The sequence below is a fragment of the Filicampus tigris genome, chromosome 16 (assembly GCF_054856515.1).
Source record: "Filicampus tigris isolate MCC_2025a chromosome 16, RoL_Ftig_1.0, whole genome shotgun sequence".
Taxonomy (NCBI): domain Eukaryota; kingdom Metazoa; phylum Chordata; class Actinopteri; order Syngnathiformes; family Syngnathidae; genus Filicampus; species Filicampus tigris.
In genome coordinates, this window is record NC_141232.1 from 9,338,793 (window position 1) to 9,361,396 (window position 22,604).

Here is a 22,604-nt window from a genome sequence, read left to right on the forward strand (position 1 = left end):
TCACTTTCATCCCACATTCTTATTTTCCTGGCCTGTTAATTTCCTTTATCATCACATCAAATGCCCCCTCTGCCTTTTACTCGGTGGAACAGACCACTTCTTTTTTTTCTTTTTTTTTTCTTTGCGCTCCAAACAGAGAATTGAGCTCCTTCATGTCTATTCCAGTCCACACTCCCTTGAGGTGCCCATCTTCCTCTGTAATCACTAACTACTGCAGGAAATTGTAGTAACAAATAATGCGAAGTTGGCGATTCCATTAAAATTTTAAGCCACCTACTGCATTGTAGCAATGGCAATAAAAAAAATATACAGTCAAACTTCAATAGGTCATGTGAGAAAAACACATTTCTTATTTAAATTCCCCAATTCCCTTTATAATCTGGGCATTTATTAGTCTACACTATAGCTAGGGATGGACATTGTTATGAATTATTTGATAGTAGAGAATTGGTGTATTGCGTGGAATTGTGTATTCACCACATCCTGGACTGCTTGGCTTGTAACCAGCAGAGGCACTGGGAATGTAATCGCCTTCAATCTGGCAAAATGCCCCTGGGTAGCATTATTCTGCTCAATACAGCTCTAGTATGGAAATGGAAATTCAGAACACTCCCAATGTCCTTTCAAAACTGGAAGATAACACTGAATCAATTCATTAATATGTGTTCCCTTTTGTCAATCAAGCACATTTGATTGAATTCCCATTCCTGACTTGAGCACCATCCTTTGTGCAGAGCACGTTTATATTTGGACACAGACCACCATTTTAATGGTGTGAGGTTTATTTAAGGCGTGATCTAATTTGCTGCCCCACATAAAGTCAGAAGGTTCACATTGGGGAGGCGGGAAGTACCGTGTGGTTTTGGGACGTGATTGCATAATTAGAAATATGGGGCATTGACAACACTTGGGAAATAACACTCACATCATTGATCCATTTCTAGCAAGTGTCAAAGTATCACGGGACACAAATTCAACATGTTTTCCTTCAGAAGCTGTAAAAGTAGTCCAAAAATGTAAAGTTTTTTGCAGATATAAACACCCTGCACAAGTGGATTTTGTTTCTTTCAACAGTCATCGCATCTAAGTAGCCAAAGTGGTTAAAATCTTAGATGACATGAACAGATGGTACGGTAGGATAGCTCATTGGCACAATTCCATACTTTTTCCAACAATTTTTTTTTTAAGTAAAAGCCTTTATAGGCCCATTGACAACAGTCAGTGCTCAGTGTTCAACTAACGACTACTTGCACTTGTAGCTGTCGGCCTGTTGTACTTGGCAACTTGATCAGCCCAAAACAGCCATGACTCTTTAGTCACAATCAGTTAGATCTAGTTTTATGCCTCCATGATGGAAACAACCAAAGCTGATTGGGTTGGGTTCCTTGTAACACAAGATACTAAGAAAAAATAACCCCAAAAATGGTCACATTTGTCACAGACAAGTCACAGTGTCCTTAACAAGTACAAGCATTTTACTCGACATCTTCAAAGTATCCAAAAGCAGGAATAGCATTCGACATAAAAGCCGAACATATGCACATTATTATCCAGATTTTCACCAAAATAAGAAGGGTTCTTTCATGGCAAAAATAAATTCAATAGTCGTTGCATAATTCTTTTATCACACAAACAATTAAACAGCAATGCCATCAATCCATCTTGCCTTCATAATTGGCAGATGTTGAAAACTCCCTTCATGGATATTCCACTATACAGTTGACCCATTGATTTTCAAAATTGTAAGCTTGAAGTTACAAACCTGTTATACTGCACAGAAGAGATGAGTTAATGGATTGCAGCTTACCACTAGGTTATTTAGTGGACATTAAAGCATTCTCTTGCAATTATAGCAAATGAGTGACGGACTGCCCTTGAGTGTAAACATTCGGACGACCAAGGTCGAAAATGAAAGCGTTATGTAGTCATTAAAGTGGTGCTCTTTAATGAAGTCTTGTGAAACAAATGCCATTTGCTTGTTATTTAAACAAAATCATTTGTGGTTCATTATTTAAATGTTACAGAACAACATCAACAAGTTCAAAAAAGCAAAATAACACTACAATATTTTCAATCTACGGAGGACTAACATTTTGTCTACCGAATCTCAGATTGTGCATGTGTACCTAAGAATGTGAACAGCGAGCATCATTAGTGCAGTTTGGCCTTTTTCATTGCATATTGGCCTCACACCTCAATTGGCCCTTTTATTGATCGTCACACATACTGTATAATTAGCATTGCCAATTAAGAGTTCTCCCAATGATATCGAATGTTGTTGGCATTCACATCAAATCGGCGCTTGCCTTCTGCTTCATTAGCCTCAATGATGACATTCTCCTTCCTGCATAATAATAAGGCCCCTCGGAAATTGACTGTGACAGGTGTTGAAATTGGAATGTGTCCATATACTGTATTTTCTATCAGCATGTCTGCTAGAGCAGGGCCGCCATCAGCCTGAATGTGAAATGTATTTATAGCAACCATCTTGTCCTTAGCTACATATATGATGCCGTCACCTTGAGTCGTGGCAACTGAGAATCAAATTGGATGTGGTTGTGGAGATTTGAGTGGCTTAAACAACAAATTTGCATCTTTCCGTTTAAATCACAGGCAAAATATTGTTTTTCTTCCGCAAGCAGAAATTAAAGAAAAGAGGAACATAAATACTCATTAAGAACGAATGTCACTGAAAACAAACTGCATATATTATTCTGACGTATATTACTCCATAAATTGTGCAGTATATTCATACAAAATGTAAATTAGGTAGAACATGGCAGGTTTGTGTGCTATAGCTTCATTTTTATGAGCCTCATGACAAAAACAATTCAAACCGTAATTGAATTCCTTGTGCTGGTTTTGCGTAACACTTTAATTAATAAACAAGATATAAACGTGTGCGTTTTTTTTTTCTAGATTCAAATGCTTCCTATAGATTCTTTAGAGATGATTCCGATTTTCTTTGTGGGCGTTTAGATACGGCTTGTGGCACTGTAACACCTCCCCAGGCATCAACAGTGCCATCATCCTGTTGCATTCATTTGAAAATGAACAAAACACAAATTAAGGAACAGGATTGATGGTGTTGCAGTAATAAAGGAAACCAAAGCCAAAGACGTGGCAAAGTAAAGACATTTAATAATAATTAATGGCTTCTTTAAAGTGTAACAAATCAAGCGTGAGTGACTAAACTTACGGTATTTACGACTGGTGTCAGCACCTGGTGATGCTTTGGGAAGAACAGCTCTGGGCGTCAGCTATTAATTTTACCATCCTCCATCTGGTTTTGGACTGTAGCGATCGACCATCATTTGCTTCAACTACCAAAACGTCCTGACAGAGGGCTTTTTAGAACAACCAAATCAACAGTAACAGGTGCAAAAAGATTTTATGATAAACAGCAGCATCATGTTTTGACCAAAGTAGCTTCGTAATTTGTATACTGATAAAATTGGACAGAACAATCACACTCCTATTACTGAAAGATGGTTTTGTGAAGAGGATTCCAGCTCTTTTTGTAGCAAGCTAGCTCAGTTGGCTCAGCTCATCAGGAGGAGTCGCTTCTTATTGCCTCTCAAATCGCTCTTCAGTAAGTGCCACTTAAGTTCAACCAGTTTAATAATGTCCACTGATTGGTTGGTAAATCTGAACTTTGATATTTGTGATCGGCCGAATATGTTCCGTTATCTGAATGTCATACCGTTGTGGCAGTGAGTAAAGGATCTTAATCAAATCGTGATCACCGCTCCAAAATGTAATTTACACGTTTTATGTACACTATGCTAAGGCCACTGATTGATCATCCCTTAATACATTGTCCATATGGTGTGTTTTAGCTACCATGGAGATTTTTCAATTTAATCACTTCTCTGTATTAAATATACAGTGAGAACAGATTAGAAATGCATCATCTGATGAGGCACTGCCGGGCCTGCCCGTAATTGTGGCACTGGAGTGAAACCCTGTCTATTTGAAATTGACCATTCGCAATCTTTTCTCCCTGAAACCTAATTAACAACTGTTTGCTGGAAAACTCACCTATTCGCACTTTCTGTCACGCGACAAGATTCTGTCAAAAACATGTTGCTTCTTCTAAGGTGTCAAGTTAGCGGACCAGTAGCTAGCATGGACCACAAGGTAACAGCTGATGTATTTTTATGTATGTGATATGTATAGATTTTATACATCTAAAGGGTATGTGACTACTTTCTTACTTACTTATACATTAAAAATGTTCATTTTAGTTTGAAGTCAGCTTAGGCTTAGAGAATTATTAAATGTATGCACATATACAGGGTTAGACTTATTAGGCAAAAACAGGCAATTTCCATGGGCCGCATGTGCAAACTTGATTCAGCAATACGGCAGCAAAATAAACATTTACGAATATGACGCGGAGCTACTCGAGTGGAATGTAGAGACGAGAGAAAGCAAACAGCGGCTGGAACGCAAACAGCTTTTATGAATCCTACAAAAGGATTTCAACCTTTTTCACAATGAAAAGCAGCAGCAAGAGCCAGATGCTCTTATATATAGCACTGCTGTCTGTCAGTGTCAGTCGAGGAGAATGCAGCGGAGAAGTGGAGAGTGACACAAGTGAGATACTTCACCTGTTAGATCATTTTTCCTTAAGAAGGATTTTGAGGACATCATCTAGCTCAGGAAACAGGGTCATCTTCTCAAACTCACACTTCTTATTTGATGACATTAATATTCAAAATATTTGATGATAAATATTCACTGGACAGGGGTACATATTACACTCTTATGCAACTCATAAACTGTCAGATAACAGATTTGTGTTGACATAAAAAAAATAAATAAAGCTTTTATTATCGCAGTACACAAATGTGGAGGACCACCTGACTGGATTTCTGGCCCCCAAATGACTAGCTACACCAATGTACATTTCCCCCCCAAAAAATGGAGTGAAAATAACAGGTATATCTTCACAAGTTAAATTTATAGCGGAACTTACACTACTATATATTAGTATATTTGACCTCTGATGTGATGTTTTGTGCCTTTATGTACAATGACTGTGATCAGTTATAATACACACAAGTCGATAATAAACCGGAGCAAATTGCATATTTTTTCTGAGAAAGTTGAGGTTGTTCCTAATGTTTTGGGACGGGTCACTGAATATAAAAATACTTGTACTGCTTTGTATTCACACAAAGGGAAAACCCCAACTTTCCATGCAATGATTTTACTAGTGATATCAAAATTATGCTGAATGTGGACCCTTGACTATAACAGCTGACACCCCAGGTTTTAACCACTAATACAGTGCTGCCTTTAGATATGAATTTAATTTCACTGACCACGCTTGTAACTGAAAACACCATTTCCACTGCAATTAATCTAAATGCCCTTAATCTCCAGCCTTAACCGCCCCACAAAAAAAAAAAAAAAAACTGACAAAAATCTTTAAAAGTTATTTAATAATGATATTTGCACTGTATAATATTGTACTTTATAAAAACAGCGTGATAACAATTACGTAGAATGTAAAATCAGTTTACGTTTAATGCAATTCAATTCATTCCTCAGCTCCTTCTGGTATACGACCTTGGCCACCGGAGGAAGTACAATATCATACAGGCAAATGATGAAAGTGGCGCTCCTTTTTCTGTATTCATATTGTAAGTATGTATTCTCAATTATCTGACATTAGTGATTATTTCGCATAGGGTAAAGAATAAAATGCCTTTCAATATTGTCATATTGCCTGCCTAAATGTTTTGCTCCACAATTTGTGTTCAAACATGCGTAATAATAAACAAAACATTTTTAGGGTGGGTGTCAATGACTTGCAGATTTTCGCTTATCACATTGCATACTGTACATCACCACGTGTTTACTACTAATTACAGTTCATTTTGTAGTTAAAAAAAAAAACCCTAAACAGGCTCATCATTTTCTTTTCCTCATCTTGTCTTATCTAAAATATTCCCGCTCGCTGTTCCCTCTGCACTTTTCCTTGTGCCCCACCCGACTCGTCTTGATTTTCCTGCCCCGCAATTTCCTCCAGTTTGTCTGCCGCTCTCCTCTCCCTCCCTGAGCTTCTCTCCATCCATCTGTCCGTTGTACAGTAATATTGTTCCTCTCTACTCTGCTGCGGTCCGTGCCAGCTCCCCCGAGAGCACGGAGTGTAGTGTGGACAGGTTGAGGTTGTGAGCAAAAGCCCTCTTTCCTCTTCACTTGACACGCTGCTTCCAGATGAAACCAACACGGCTACAGACAGATGAGACTCCTCTGAGAGTCTCACCACAGGAAGAAGTGTGCTAAAAGCAGCTGTACTACACATCGGTATGTAAGCACCGCTGGACAAATCGTTGCCCTCTTTAAGCTCGGCCAAGCTTAAATATACCTATTTGATGCTCTTAAATGTCCCTCTTGCAGTTGCCATATTTACTGTATGCTTTCATAACACCACTGTGGGCATAAATTAGCATTTTGACCGGCTCACCTTGATTCACATCTCTCAGGCAGCGTGTGGACTCGGGAGGATATAAATAAATAAGACATGCACATAAATAAATGAGGAAGATAAGAACAGAAAAGCAGAAGTAAATCAAGGGGCAGTAAAAGTGGTAGCGCTGGCGAGGTGTTGGTTTGTACTCCCCTTTTCACAGGACGCGTCAAGTGGCTGCATGACAAATCAGCTTGAAAGCATCCCCTTTTCATGAAGTGGATGGAAAGCAAGTGGGTGGGAGGTGTTTTTTTCAACCCTGTTAATTAGTAGCATTTCTCCAAAACCCAGAAAACAATCCTTTGAATTGTATTCATTTTGTCATCTACTGCATTGTTCTTATCAGAACTGCTGCTCGCCAACAGGTGGTCCTACGAACAAACTAATTTGCTCCCCCCCCCCCCTTACTTTTGTTAACAGTTCAATCTGCTCTACTGACTGCTACCGTTGTGAAATGTAAAAAAAACGTGAGAGTGAGGTGATAGAAGAGGGAAGTTCAATTGCGAAATAAGATAGGGTTTAATTGTCACAGCTACTGCTCATGATCTATAATTCATATTCCGTTGTCATATATGCCTTGAAAAGGTCTTTTGAACTTACATCTTCTCATTTTAAGCATGTCTCATTTTCTTACATGTATATATATATACACACACATATACGCACACACCCACACACATAGTCACGTCCCTCTTCAACCACTGTCCGCTCGGCTCAGCATCTGTTTTTTGATGTCCACTGCCAATATCTGTGGTCGCTCATGCATGCCATCATATCCAATTCCTGGATGCATCATAAAGACGAAAGATTGCAATGAAGCGTGACCGTGCCCGTAGGTCTAGGACTAAATGGAGCAGAGCCCTTAACCTCCCCTCTCAAACAGGCTACCACCTACAGTACGTCCCCATGACCGTACCATTGTCTCCTGGAGGAGAATAGACATTCTGTAAGGCGGGGTGACATGGATCAAGAGTTAAACTCCATTTCCCAAAGTATATCTTGGGTTTTAAAAGGCTGAAGGGGGAAACTCAAAAGTCAGTCATGGCAACCAGGTGGACAGATTGTTTTTTTTTTTTTTTTGCTGAAAGCTAGTGATTAATGCTGAAAATAATAATAGGTCATGCTTGGACAGAGGCCTTTGAGGGGAAAGGGGAGGGTAAACAGGAGTTTAATGGTGACGGCAAACGAAATGTCATCTATCAGGAAATAATAGCTCAAAAAAGAAGCCTACATGTCATTAAATTGCAAATTAAAAAAGTCCAAATGTCATTAAAATGACAAATACTTCTAGAATTAAGCTTTTGAAGGAGTTGAGGTCAGGGTACTCAGGTTCTTCCACATCCAATATATCCAAGCATCTCGTCACGACCTTTGCTTTGAATGTTCTATAAGATGGCACCGCAAAAATTGTTCCTATAAAGTTGAAAGCGTAAATGAGCAAAATGTCTTGTTAAAGGGGGAATTTTGCAATAATATGTTCTATGCACCTAACTAGTCTAAACACTGCATTCTGATTAATATTGTGTTTGTGGAATATGGGTGAAGCAGCAAAATCCATCCATTTTAGCCATCTCACGGGGCGGCCATTTTTATCACTTTCTGTCGACTGAAAATGACAACACAGTGGCTCAGAGCTCAGGTAACAACCAATCACAGCTCACCTGTTGTCTGAAGCTGAGCCGTGATTGGCCGTTAGCTGAGCCCTGAGCCACTGTGATGTCATTTTCAGTCAACAGAAAGTGGCAAAATGGCCGCCCCCTGAGATGAACAAAAATGGGTGTATTTTACTACTTAACTTATATTCCACAAGCACAATAATAATCATAATGCCGTGTTTGACTAGTGGGGTTGCATGGCACATATTCTTGTAAAAAAAATTTTGGGGACTGACTGTTTTTAAGAAAATATTTCAAATTCAACATCCTACATCAGGGTTGAGCAACTTAAATAATGAACTTTTCAAGAAACTTTAGTAGAGGAAACATGTTCATAAAAAAATGGTTATTTTTTATTTATGTATTTATTTATTTCTTTTTTAATTTAAGGTACCAACTCAGCATGTGGCTGCAGACCACAAGCAGCCCACAGGCCACTAGTTGACACCCCTGTCCTACATAGTGTTTGAACATGAGCCCCCTAACTGAAAAATGATTGCAGAAAGAAATATTCATCAGCTCCACACATTTTCCCTGTTGCCTTTGTAAGTGTGGCAGGCCCAACAAGTTAGTTATGGTCCGATTGAGGTCTTCGATTAAAATGGATCAAAAGGGAAAATGTCCAGTGAGACCACGCTCAGTCCCATGCGCCCGAACCTCACACATCCGTGACCTCATTTGCAACTAATACATCTCAAGTCTGATGGCATCATATGTGTGTGCGTTTCAATGAATCATTTCAAGGTGCTTCAATATAAAATATTGATCAATGGATATTAAAACCTCAACTTTTGTTCAGCTTTCTTGTATTTTAGGATTTCGGAACAAGTTGCTCAAAAGGAAAAGATACGATTCCCAGATCAGTAAATTCAAAAGCAGCCAAGTGACTTGGGGGTTGCGCTTACATCACAGACCTGGTTGCAGCTAATGGAATTTCCTTTGCGGTGCCTTTGCATTGGATCAAGCAAAGCTCCAATCAGACAGGATTTACTTCTACAAGGGAATACTTTTAAAATTGCATTCACTGATCTGGTTTTAATCCAATACAAGTGAATATTGTGCATAATTTTCTTCCTCGGTAATACACTATCAATTATAATGTTGAGAGTTGAAGAAAACTCCTCTGTGTTCTAGTTGTCATTTTACATTTACATGTATTACAAATCAAACATCAAAAGCAAAAAGACTTACGAGAGCTAATAATTAGTGTGTGTTTTGGGCCATTGTAGAGGAAGGGGTTTATCTGCAGAAAACACATTCTCATAAAATATAGTGCAAGTACAATTATGTTTTTCTTTGTAAAGTCCAATGTTAGTTGGATGTAGTGTATAATGGTAAACCAAAGCTTTCTGATCATGTGAAATTGTTATTAGGCTGTGTGTTTTGTTTTCATTTGAGGCAAATGAATTGGTGTTACTGAAGAGAAATGTAAAGAGCAGCCATACTAGCAGAGTAATATGAACACAAATGAATACGAGAAGTAAAATATTAATAAACACATGGACACATTATAATATATTATGCATGATTCCAGTCTCGAACATGTGTCCTTTTTTTATTGTGGAAGAATTTGTTTATGCATTTAAAATAGTTTTTCCATTCAATATCTTAATTTAAAATGAACAACTTTTGATTGGAGGTTGATAAACAGATAAGATGGAGTTACTTTATCTGTAAAAAAAAAAAAAAAAAAAAAAAAAAGGTTTCCAGATCGTCAAAGATAATTATTGTAGTACTAATAAAACACAATTAATTTACAGTCTTCACATCCATGTAGCTAATAAGCTAACAGGAAAACTGCTTTGAAGCATTTGTTTATGTAATATTCCCTCGGAAGTTGGCCTTTTCAGACTGAATGCATCACTGACCTATCGGTTATAGCTTTTATAGATTAGGTTTTCAATTCTCCTTGTTTTAAAAGGCTGATGCACACACAAACGCACTCACTAACCAATGCAGAATGCTCCTGTATTATAGGATACAATACTGTATGAATTATGTGCTTTCCCCATGGGGGATGTGATTTTTGATGCCTAACTTCACAAGCGGTTCCAAACACACGAGTGTGTGCAGAGACTTTTGTTCTGTTTGGACACCCATACACGGACACACACACACACACACTCGTGCCCGCTGCACATTGTGTGCACACATTGTTTTACATTTAAAAGTCGCTACCAAATGATCCCGTGGGTAAAGCTGCGCTCTGGATCAAAGCACTATATAGTACATTTGTCTCCATCATTACTGTATATGCGGCCTACCCGCTTTCACCAGTTTTGTCATAGCAACAAGGCTGGAGTCATGATTTTGTCTTGATCACAGACGCATGGAACCCGACAAAGCATAAAACACAGTGCTGGCAGAGGGTGAGAAATATGCAGGCGGCACATCTTGAACAGAGACATAAGTATGTTTTTATAATGAAAGTGATTTACAGCTATAGAATATTTATAGAGTGCAGTGTGTAGAAGACAATGTTGTTATAGTTAATGAAACGTAGCAAAATAACTCAAACTAAAACATTTTGGTAATGAAATAAAAATGAAAACGCTTTAAAAAAAAATGAAACGAAACAACATTGCGAAACTGTTCTTAGTTTTCTTCTTTGTCGGTGAATATCATATTAGGGTTACTTTTAAATGTATTTATTTTGGGATTCCTGTACATGCGTACAGAAGATGGAAGGTTATACAGTAGTTTGAGAAATAAAATGTACTTGGTTATACAATGATTAATGATCTTTTTCTTTTTATGTAGCCCTCAGCAAAAACTCAATATATAAAAAAAAAATTATAATAATACTAAAACTAAAAACTAAACTACAATGAAGCAGATTCAATTCAATAAAACTAATACAAACTAACAAACTTGCTCCAAAAAATAATAAGGACTAAATGAATCTAAAACAGCAACTACTGGTATAATTAAAAAAAATAAATATCCAAAACGATTATAACCCTGGTGGAAAGAGCCGTGGCTAAGCTCGGTTTAGGTGGAATGGTGCACTAATGCACTGAAGCATTGTGACTACTGCCAAACTGTGTTGCCAAAAGGAGTTCATCAATTACACTTCGATTTTTTTGCCCTTTTTGTTACAGACCAATGATCCAAATCCAGCATCTGGCAACGAAGAACAGGAGTTGGGCCACGATCAGGTCTGCCTCTCCCAATGAAAGACTGAATGAATTTTTGAAAGAAACAATATTAAGGAAATGAATGAACAAGCGGTGTTAGTGGTTCATTGTGCTGTGGCACAAAGCGCCAGATCCATGCTTTTTCTAGCTGCGTTTAAAACCAATATTGTATTCAGTGATTGAACAAAAGCAGCTAATTACCTCTGCAAATTTTTTTTGTTTGTTTTTGGCAGGATTACACAAAATAACATTTAACTGATTACGACTGGGAAATGTGTATGGTTGTGACTGACGTCCACTCTGCATGTATTTTGCCTTTTCCCCCCAAAGTCACTTGGGATAGGCTCTAGCGCCGACCCTGAGCAGGATAAGTGGTATGGAAAGAAATGGTTGGATGGATGAACGGCTGATTAACACTCAACTCTGTGGCGGGGTGAGGCATAAATACTTCTTAATGTCAAAATTCAGACATACCCAGGGGCTGGGTATGCATGCTAACATGCACAGTTTGGAAATGATCCATGTTAGGGCGTTCTACTTTCTGATTATGTTAAAATGGCATTAGGACACAGTGTCATCAAGTGATGTAACATAATTAAATCAAGAGGAACAAACAATCAAAAGCGCGCTCCCCTAGATGTCTCTCTGATCAAGAAACACAAAAGGGGGTGGAGCCTGATGAGAGGCAAGAGAGAAATAATGACGTGCCGGATGGATTCTTGATGAATCGCAAAAATCATCTTTGTCCTTACAGAGGTGCCTCTTCAGCGCTGCAGTAAATAGTTTGAATTGCGTAATCCAATCCACATAATGTATATGCACAACTTGTATGATAGCACATGCATGTTAAGTGTGATGTGTGCATATTGAGTGTGTAGGCGTTCAACCATGACGGGCTTGTCAGGTTAAGGTACGAGTCCCATGGGGGCTTCACGGGATTCGAATGAGGAAGACTTACCTTAGAAATAATGGAAAAAAAAAATGTTCTGATGGCTTAGTTAAATCCAGACTTGAATGCTTAGCTAGTTAATAGAAACATCACCTCACTATACTCAATTTATCATTTCCTCTGTGCATATAATTCAATGTCTTTTCATACATTACAAAGATTTACGCAACGAAAACTCTCATTTTGTCAGCTGAATCATCACGTGAATATCAGAAAAGATCTATTGAAATATAAAAATAATGTTTAGACTTTTCATTTTCTAATTTCCTCTCTGACACTGTACTTTTGTTTCTTCTTCTGATAGAGAGTAGGAGATTGTGCAGTATGATGGTTAGCAAGACAGCGATAGATTTCAATTGCCAATAGTTGAGTCAAAAAGATGACTTAATCTTTTAATATGTCTTTCATGGAGAGGAGAGTGCCGCATCATGGTTAGTACCTCTTTTTTCTCTCATGGACTTCAAATCGTATCCAAGAAGCATGATAACAATGACACAACAATCTCTTAAAGCAGGGGGTGAAGCCAAACATTTTTAAAAAAATACACTCTATGCAGGCCCACTAGTTGAAACAAAGCATTCTGATAAATATTGCGTTTGGGGAATATGAGTTAAGCAGCAAAATCCACCCTTTTGTTAGCCATCTCAGGGGGCAGCCATTTTGTGAGTTCTGTCGACTGAAAATGACATCACAACTGCTCAGGGCTCAGGAAACGACTAATCATGGCTCAGCTTCAGAAAACAGGTGAGATGTGATTGGTCGTTACCTGAGCCCTGAGCAACTGTGATGTCATTTTCAGCAGACAGAAGTGACAAAATGGCCGCCCAGTGAGATGGCTAAAAACGGGGGGGGATTTTGCTGCTTAACTCCTATTTCATATTAATCATATTGCCTTGTTCCAACTTCTAGGCCTGCATAGAACATAATCTTGAAAAAAAATGCTTGGATTGACTTTCCCTTTAATTCTTTACAATTCCTAAACAATTCAATTCCACCTATGAGAAAAGTCTTCAGTTAACCTATCGTGCATGTTTATGGAATGTGGGAGGGAGCCAGAGTACCCACAGAAAATCCACACAAATCACAAATGACACCAAAATAAAGTGACTCAATTCGAGCGCAAAACAAAAGTAAATTAATTTACACCTGATAATAGTGTTTAGACATCACAATCGATAATCTACATGTTTGCAAGAAACACGCCCAGGGCCATGATTACATTACAGCCAGTTTATATTGATTTGCTTTATTCAAAAAAAATAAATTTAAAAAATGAGTCAACAGTGGATCCAGGCACTAAGTCATGGATAACAATAATAATGACGTGGACTGTCTGGGGCCCCAGATGCTCCTCACTGGGTAGCCTGCGGCTCCAAACAGCAGCGCATCGCGACATGGGTCAAGTGAAGCCCAACACTGGTTCAGACAACTCAGTGACACATGCTGACACATGCCGCGAGTGTGTGAGTGTTGCTGACATCTTGCCGACCCATCCCGCCTTATTTTACTTGTGACACTAAGATTTATGGCAACATTTAAAAATGTTCTACCTGCTTTGAAACTGTTGCCTCATTCATTTATGATGAATAACTTTCAGACATATTGTGAAGTAAAGCCTCCATGCTCCGAGCAAATTTTGATCTTAAATGTACATGCATGCTGACATATGGACTTGGAATTGAATATGTGAACCCCTTATCTGTGTTTTTTTTTTATTTGTTGGGGTGGAAGTAAGTGTGCTATCAAAAAATATTTTCCACGGCTAAACTGGGTCACCGTCTGGCTTAGGGCATGGTGAAAGCAGGGAAGAAGACGATGAGCTATTGAAGAAATTATGTAATATCATACAATAGGTAGATAACTGGGTAATTGGTTAGCTTCCCAGCCTAGATAGAATGAATAGATGAATAGTAAATACATGACAGTATTTGAGATGCATTTGAGTGCGGTGTTGCCTTATGTTGTTAAAAAAAAAAAAAAAAAAAAAAAAAAGAGTTGCTTGTGCAGTATTTAAATGATTTTGTTACATGGGGATTAGGTTTGTTAAATAAAAGTAATGCTCCTATAGACTGCCTATTCTTGCCATAAATTGTAATACGTTGGTAACACAGTTTTAAAACGGTGTTTGTACAAAAAGTGTTGACCCCAATAGACGTCTATTCCCATCTGCAGCTTTACATCTGCAGATTTATGAAAATATGGAGCACCCCGTTATGAATATCGATTCAGGCGGCAGATTTAAGAGTTTTAACAAGCTGTGGCAGATTGTGCTGTGAAACTGAAAGAAGTGTGGATAGGTTGAAAAAAATAACTAGAGACAGAGCAAGACCAAAGCAAGCAGTTGGTCACGGGTCAAGAACATTCCCCCTCATCAGCTCAGAGGCTGCAACACCAAAAATAACGATTAAAAGGTAAAGGAGAAAAAGCAAGTTAAGAGCTAAAGAGCGAGAAAAAGATGAGAGGAGGATGAAATGTTGGCTACTACAGGTAGCATTAGAGAAAGATGAAATGAAACAGGAGAAAATGGAGGTTGGCGAGCATGGGCAGATGAAGAGAGAGAGATGGCGGAGAGATTTAAACATGCAATTAGAGAAGGCGGAACCAAAGGAACTGAGGCTCTCGCAAACGGCATCGAAAAACACGATGAGGAGGAACAAGATAAATGCACCGCATTAAATCTTTTGAAGACTATACAGGATGTTTACAACCATACAGTCATGCTTCTAAATGCACACTTCAGCAAAAAGCGCTGTGCATCAAACTGTCATGGGTAACATGTGTATGTGTGTGTGAACGTTTATATCCTGCCAAAGTTGCTTTTAGGAATCTCTGATCTTATCCAAATAAGACAATTCATGTTTTGCATTTATTTAGGAATTAAAACTCAACTGTAAATGGCTTGTCCGCAGTCCCACACCTGCTACCTACACACGGTTCATGCACTGAATAATACAGAATATGATGATAAGGAACCGACACCGCGGCGCAACAACAGTTATACAAGTGTCAAATTCATTCATTGCAGAAAAAAAACAAAAAACGGTAAAGTCAGGAGCTCCCTTTCTATCTGTAGTCTCTCCCTAGCTACATGTCTACCTACCTAGCCATCAACAGTAGCTTTCGACAGTAACTCTATCGACCGCATCTATCTATCTATCCATCATACTTCTCTTTACCCCAAAATGTTCCCCCACCATTGTCTGTGAATACACTGTAACATTTCTGCTGTGTGTTGTCTGTGGGTTGTTTGTAAACCTGCTAGCTTGCTGACAATTCACACTCTATTTATAGATTATGAACCTTCACTACTAATATCCGACATGCTCTCTTACTGAGACACATTTACACTAAAGCCTCATACACTTGTGATGATCTTCACTTAAAAATGTCCAGGAGGTATAATTACTTTTTGCCTTGTATTGTATTGTTGACAGCCAACCTTTCCCCAAGTGGCTCATTAAAGTTTTTTCTTCCACTCAGTTTGAACCGCATAATATTTCATTCCGTTTGTAGTTTAGAGAAGTCTGTGATTTATTTTTCAGGTCAGAGCTGATGTGACAGAAGAAGAAGCCAACATGTTGGGCCTCCACTGGTTCCAGTAACCGCATTTGGACAACAGACCTAGCAGTAAAAACAGCAAAAGAATGCATGAATTGAATGTGCTATATGTGGCTAATAGCGGATATGATTCTTTGTTCATCCAAGTAATCTTAATTCTGTACTGATTCTAAATAAACTCTATTATAAAGAAAAAAATGACCAACATGAACACAGAGTAGAATAACTCTTAATGATTGACATATTATTGAGATATGTATACTACCATTAAGCTAGCGGAGGCTATGTATGAGTTGGGTCTCCTGCCACCATCCAGTGCGGGTCACTCGTATGTCAAGGTACTATGTACTTACTATAATGTCCTCACATGCGGGAAAGGAGAGCTAAAGTAACCAATGCAGTACTCACCTGTTTATTGATCACCAGGAAAATAGTAAAGCACAATAACACTCACAGACTCCCAACGACACGGGATATCTTCTTAAAGGCACATTCGTGCATCTAACACAGCCACTATAATCATCCTAAGCATTTCTATGCATTTTATGCTTTTCTTTTAACATATTCCCTGTGCTAAATGGGGGTTGACTGTACAATACAGTGATATTAGAGGTGATATTAAAGTAAAGAACAGATGAAAAAAAAAAAAAAGCTATATCGGCACTACATTAAAATTGAGCATCAAGACTTGCACTGCAAATCATACATAAGATGGAACCTTCACCTTGACCTTGCTTTGTCGTAGTCAATCTTTTTGCATGCATATCGTAACTGTATTTCTGAGATGCAGCGATGCTTGATTTCAATGAGATTTCCTCCAGTGGAATGTTGAGTAATGCGCAGTTGTGTATGCCAACTGCCCTACAGCATCAGTGCTGAGATGAGACTTGCCAACACTTGAGCTTCTTCACAAGAATTATCATCACTCCACAACCCCATCACTCACAACCTCCAGCGTCACACGCTCACGCACACACACAGCTCTCAGTCTCAGTCACCACGCTCCAGTTTTCTCTCCACTTGTTTTTCCTACTCACACTTGATTCCATCTCTGTCTCGCCAATGCCCTTCTACGACTTCCATTTCTAAATCACCCCTAATTGATGGGCTCACCTGCCCGTCTTTTAGCCACTTTATCTCCTTCTCTTCATTGCGGGTGCTCCCCTCTAATCCAGCACCCATTTATCTCCTACTCCAAAGCCCTCACAGGCTGATGTAAGAAGCCTAACATAACGTGGCATTGAAGAATTAAAGCTGTTGTTGCACAGCAAAACGCATACGCACACATTGTTGGTTCATTATGTGGCAACTGTGCAACAACTAAAGAGAAAATCTTCACCGCTAATGGACAAGTTAGATGAAAAAAAGATCACAGCGCATTTTCTGCATCACTTTTATCGACTTTGTAGATTTTTTTGCGTGTAACTTTTTTTTCTTTGAGGAGCAAATTTGCTAATAAATGACTTCATTTGAAGAATAAATGATTAACTTTGAGGAGTATTTTTTGCAGGTTAATCGCAAGGACTTGAAGCAAGATTTTTTATTTAAATATATCATTTCTGTGAATGCTTTGCTCTTCTCTCTTGCTCTCTAGAACTAGGGCTGCATCGCTTGATGGTCAAACAAAGAGAATACATGAGGGAGGAAATTTGAATCCTCAGTGAATAATTCCAGATTGAGTGTAGTGTAGTGCACACAAGCAGATGGCTGGAGAGATGGAAACGCAGATGGAAAGCTGGTAAAGACGTGGACCCGTCACAGTGATAAGGTGAAATTGTGAGAAGTGCGTGCAAAAAAGACAAAGTTCAAAAGAATGCTGGATGGCAGTAAACACGATGGACAAACATACCAATAGAAAGAGAATCATTTTAATCCAATGAAACAATATAATGCTTGATCTTTTTACGTGGGCAGGTAACATTTCTCCACTTCTTCGATAATACATGCATGACCTCTCATGAGCATATGGACTGTGATTGCAAGGATGCTTGGTTAAACAATGGCTACAATGTGACAATAATAGACACATATTGGCAAAAGTAGTGATAATGATGGCTGCCATTTTGTCCCTTGTTTAAAGACAAGTTTGCCTTGCTTGCATGGCAATTAACAGATATGAAATCATCCAAGACTACCCGGACGTTTGGTAAAAAAGTGTTTATTATTTCATATATGACTTGCATATGCCTTTATTCCTCACTTTGGCTCTCTACTTCGACTATAGCACTTTTTGAAATAAAAAAAAAATGTTGAGACACCATCCAAGAGTTACTTACTGCACAATAACATCTTGTGCAGGGTTTTTCCACAAAACTGTAAAAACATACACACACACATATATATATATATACACATACATATATATATACATATACACATATATACATATACACACACACACACACACACACACATTTATGAGCAAAAACAAATGTTCACTGACTTATGAAATTAACATACATCAACTATAAATGAAGGTATAATGTTTTAACCTGGCATTGAATAGGGTTTATTTTAACTTTAGGTGCCCACTAAACTATTAAAAAGAACAGGCAATAAACATTTCACGATACCTATCCATCTATAAAATTTGCATTTGTCACTGCCATTTTTGGACCAGCCTCAACCACATCAGCCCAAGGTTAGTGAGGTCTGCTAAATTAACTGAGAAGTCATTACTGTACCAAGCATTACAAACAACCGATCAAATTTGGACAACTGAGATGAAGGGTGCAAGATACAGGGAAGCCTTAACGGCGCTGTTGTAGAAAGCAAAGAGCTGATGAAATCCAAGCCACACCAGTAGATTAAGTCGTAAACTTAATGGAAGATGCTTGTCAGTGCTCCGTCTAATGTGCACGAGTCCACGGCACAAGTCTGAACACAACCTTGTACCATAAAAAATGCATGAGGAGCATGTATGCAGCATATACAATTTACATATTTATAGTTATGAATTTTTGACATCATGTCGGACTGCACAATGCCCACATAGAGTTAACTTTCTGTCATGAGCAACTACGGGATATCTCCAAGAGGGTCACAAGCAACTTTTCAACCAATCATAAAAAATGCAAAGTACATTTGCCCTCAAGGGTAAAAAAAATACTAAAAATTTTAAAAAAGAAAAAAAAATGGACATATTTAGACCATTATTTTCTGGGTTTCAAGCACCGCAAAAGTTTTATTTCAGCCTCGCCAAAAATGATAGTGGTAATTACAGCATAATCTTATTGTTTTCTAACATTGTCAATTTGTATTTATTTACTTGGATCTACCCCTTGAGATGAGCCATCTCATTTTAGAGGGGGTGCATTGGTTATCTCCCACCACCAAGTGTTTTTTATTTTATTTTATATTTTTAGTATTTTTTATTATTATACTACATTATTCTAGTGGCCAGTCAATGCAGTGTATAATGCACACAACACTAATACCTTGAATGCAAGAATGCAATCCAACAGCTGTGCTTTGTGTCCACCATTTTGCTGTCATTGTCACTGTTCGCGCTTATTTAGTTCATTAGAATCAAGTTTAAACGTTTTTTCACTAGATTGTGAACGGTTATTTGGTTGCATGGACATGTTCTCCTCTTTATGTGCCCCAGTTAAGTAGTATGGTGGCCTTTATGGTCTAAAAGGGTTATGGCAAAGTGTTTCATTGGTCAAAACTGGAACGGCTCTGTGTAATAGAATTTGCATTTTAAGTGTCACACTAACCAACAGAAAAGAAGGTCTCGCAACAGATAATATAGACTACCATATGCGTCTTTTCATAAACTATCCTAGCACCGTCAGTGATATTCAGTCAGAATTATTTTCAGATGTTATAATAGACCTTCTGACTAATTAGTTTGATTTTCAAAGTGACACTGGAGTTAAGTTGCTGATGTAAGCTGAGGTTTGCAGATACGGAAAAGGTTGAATATACGTGCAAGTGGCGTATTCCGCTATTTATTTTCTTAGATATTATGTTGGGGTTTGACATGTATACCACCAAGCAGTAATTTCTCTATTAATATCATTTAAATATTATGTACCGGTACTAACTGCTTGGCATTGTGATTAGCGGCTAAATATCCCACCGTTCAGATCCTAGAATGCTACCTGCTAACAGGTTTTCTCTAAATATCACAATTAGAGCTGCAAATAGGGTTAATTTACAATATATAGTACCTAGGCGTCCTAATTACCTCATTCGCCGCCTCACACACACGTTTAGTCACACTGTGAGGGCGGAAGCTTCCAAACAAGGTGGCAAGCAGCTCATCAGGAGCAATTACGACCACTCTGCTTGGTGACCTGTGCAGCCTGCAGAGTAGCGATGGCACTATCAGTCAATGCCGTGCACTCACCACTGACAGTGCACAACACTAGAATACAATACAATAACACAAAGAGGGCCATTCTACTGCTGTACACAATGAGATGCACCGACCCGGAGTGATTGAATACCAAGTGTTAGGTAGTAAAACTGATTCACATCGGTTTCCTCGCAGTGGAAGGACAATATCGGTTGCCGGCGATAGTGGTTTGCCAGCCTCCAACAGATCCCACAGAAGAACGAGGTAGGATAATACATAGGGTACAGCCGGGTTTTGGGCTTCCATTTTCTGAGTTGAAGCGAAATGTTCTTAGTGTTTTGTTTTTTTGACAGTACAGTACAGTGTTTTTTCAAAAACACATTTGGGTTTTTTGGTTTGGACTGGAATGCATTAATTGCATTTCCATTCATTTCAATAGGTAGAAAGGATTTGACATAATGTTTGTGGTCTGGAACAAATTCAACTCATATCTCAAGGCACCACTGTGATCTCTTTAAACCAATCGTTGCCTAGTCACCGACCGGGTGCGTGCTCACATTCTAGGCTACCTAGATAATTTAACCCTGACATTGTTCTTTAGGTTTAAAATAGCACAGGGCTAGGTCTCAGACGAGGACCAAGTCCTCATTTAGTGCTCCACTTACTGTGTGTGTCTTGTACCTATAAAAATACTGGAAAGCCAAACTTTTTAATAACGCAAATGCTTAGAAGGGAGACAGAATTCCACAGAGGCAAAAAGGTGAGAGGAAATGCAATGAGAGCTCATCATGTTCTTGTCGGTGAAATGTGCAAAGTCGAAAGCGAGTCGCTTGTTTGTCTACTGAGGAGCTGTAATCCTTTATCATGAACAGATATTCAATAGTCCCAGGAAGTTATTTTAAGATTAAACGAGCCGCAGTTTGTTTTGTGGAACTGCTCCTGATGTCTGCCAATGAATTGTTGTTTATCTGTAGAGTCCTACATTAACAGGGGGATATAGAAAGGAAGTTAAGTCTGATTGACTGTCATCTATCCATCCATTCATTTTCCGAACCGTTTATCCTCATTAAAGTCCAAAACAGTATCCACATCTACTGCAACCTTTGCAAAAACACTGAATTTTGTGATTATTCAAAGTAGATTTCTAGTAAATGTTATTATTTTTTAAATACAATGAATAAACAGTGGCATTTCACATGAAGCAGATAGACTCAGTCTTTCTGTCTGAAGTTTTCCAATTTTTTTCTTCCAAAACACAAAAACACGCATACATTATTCATAGAACTTTACAACTGAAAAAAGGGAAAAAAAAAAAAGTTAACCTCAAAAGCATGTGCACTGACAGATCAACTGTATTGAGCAACAACAAAATTAAATTGCTCTTGGTCATATCAGACTATAAGGCAGAATTTAGGGGAACAATCATGGTCACCCCAAAGAATACTTTAATACGGATATGAATTTTTCAATGTTCTTTCTTTGGTCACTTGAAGCGGCTCTTAGCTTCCCCACAAAGCAGAGAAAAGACAGACAAAATTACCGGTAACAGGAACCAAGTCAGTCAGACTCCAAAACAGCACTTTATTAATTGTGTGGTGTTTATATATCCATGTTATTTCACAATGGAAGCACAAAGTAGAAAATAGCAAAGAAACGAGCCATTTTTAACTCAACAAAACCAGATCATTTTTAAACCCTTACATATGTCATATTTTAGTAGTAGTGACCTTCGCTGAACAATGTGCCTCAATTACTCAGAAAAAAAGATGCTGTTGAATCTACTCATTTTTCTTTCATCTAATGGTTTGCACAAAATAAAACCATCTGGATCCAGATAAAAAAATGTTTAAGTAGACTACACATTAACTTGACAAAATATATCCGGAGACACTTGACAAACTTCACAACACAACACAAGTGGTGTGAAGTAAGTTCTGCCGTTTAGCTTCCCAAAGAAACTGTGGTAAACATGTCAACACGACAGGAAAATAATTGGGGATTAGAAAACAAAACAAAACAAAACATGATGTCCACTTTCAAAAAGAATCCTCATTTGCCTAAAATGCTGTTAAACTCGCATTAGAATCTACTGTTGCTTCTTAAATCTTATTTTGTAAGACCCGCTTTAAATGTCACATTTAAATGTGTGCAGGTCTAATGCAGAGGGAAGTAAGCACTAAAAGAATCAAACCGAAACATTTCACACCATTAACATCTTTTTACACAGAGAGCTTCTATAAGGCGCAGATCCAGCGTATTATTAGACTAAATGCATCCACAAGCGGAACCTGTGGGCAAGCCTTCATGCTCTAACGAACCTCCACTCTAAAAACAGTTGGGTTATTTCATGAACCCAATTTTTGGATTGTTTGTGTTGGGTCAAGATTCTGGGTTATTTTTTATAAATTAACCCAATTTTTGGTTGAAATTAACTATATATTGGGTTATATGCCAGTAATGTTTTATGTTGGGTTGAAAATCAAACTTACAGGCCCATACACAGGTGCCTGATGTACACTTT

General features: G+C 38.2%; 1 protein-coding gene and 1 long non-coding RNA gene across 5 annotated transcripts in view; one reads left to right on the plus strand and one right to left on the minus strand.

Annotated features, from left to right (window-relative positions):
* LOC147134578 (uncharacterized) overlaps window positions 1-15,793 on the plus strand; it is a 34,264-nt gene extending 18,471 nt beyond the window's left edge. The window contains exons 2-3 of the long non-coding RNA XR_015090184.1: window positions 11,238-11,294; window positions 15,765-15,793. This is a non-coding gene — a long non-coding RNA (uncharacterized LOC147134578). The remainder of the gene's footprint in view (window positions 1-11,237; window positions 11,295-15,764) is intronic.
* elfn2b (extracellular leucine-rich repeat and fibronectin type III domain containing 2b) overlaps window positions 1-22,604 on the minus strand; it is a 62,537-nt gene that overhangs the window by 11,160 nt on the left and 28,773 nt on the right. The window lies entirely within an intron of this gene.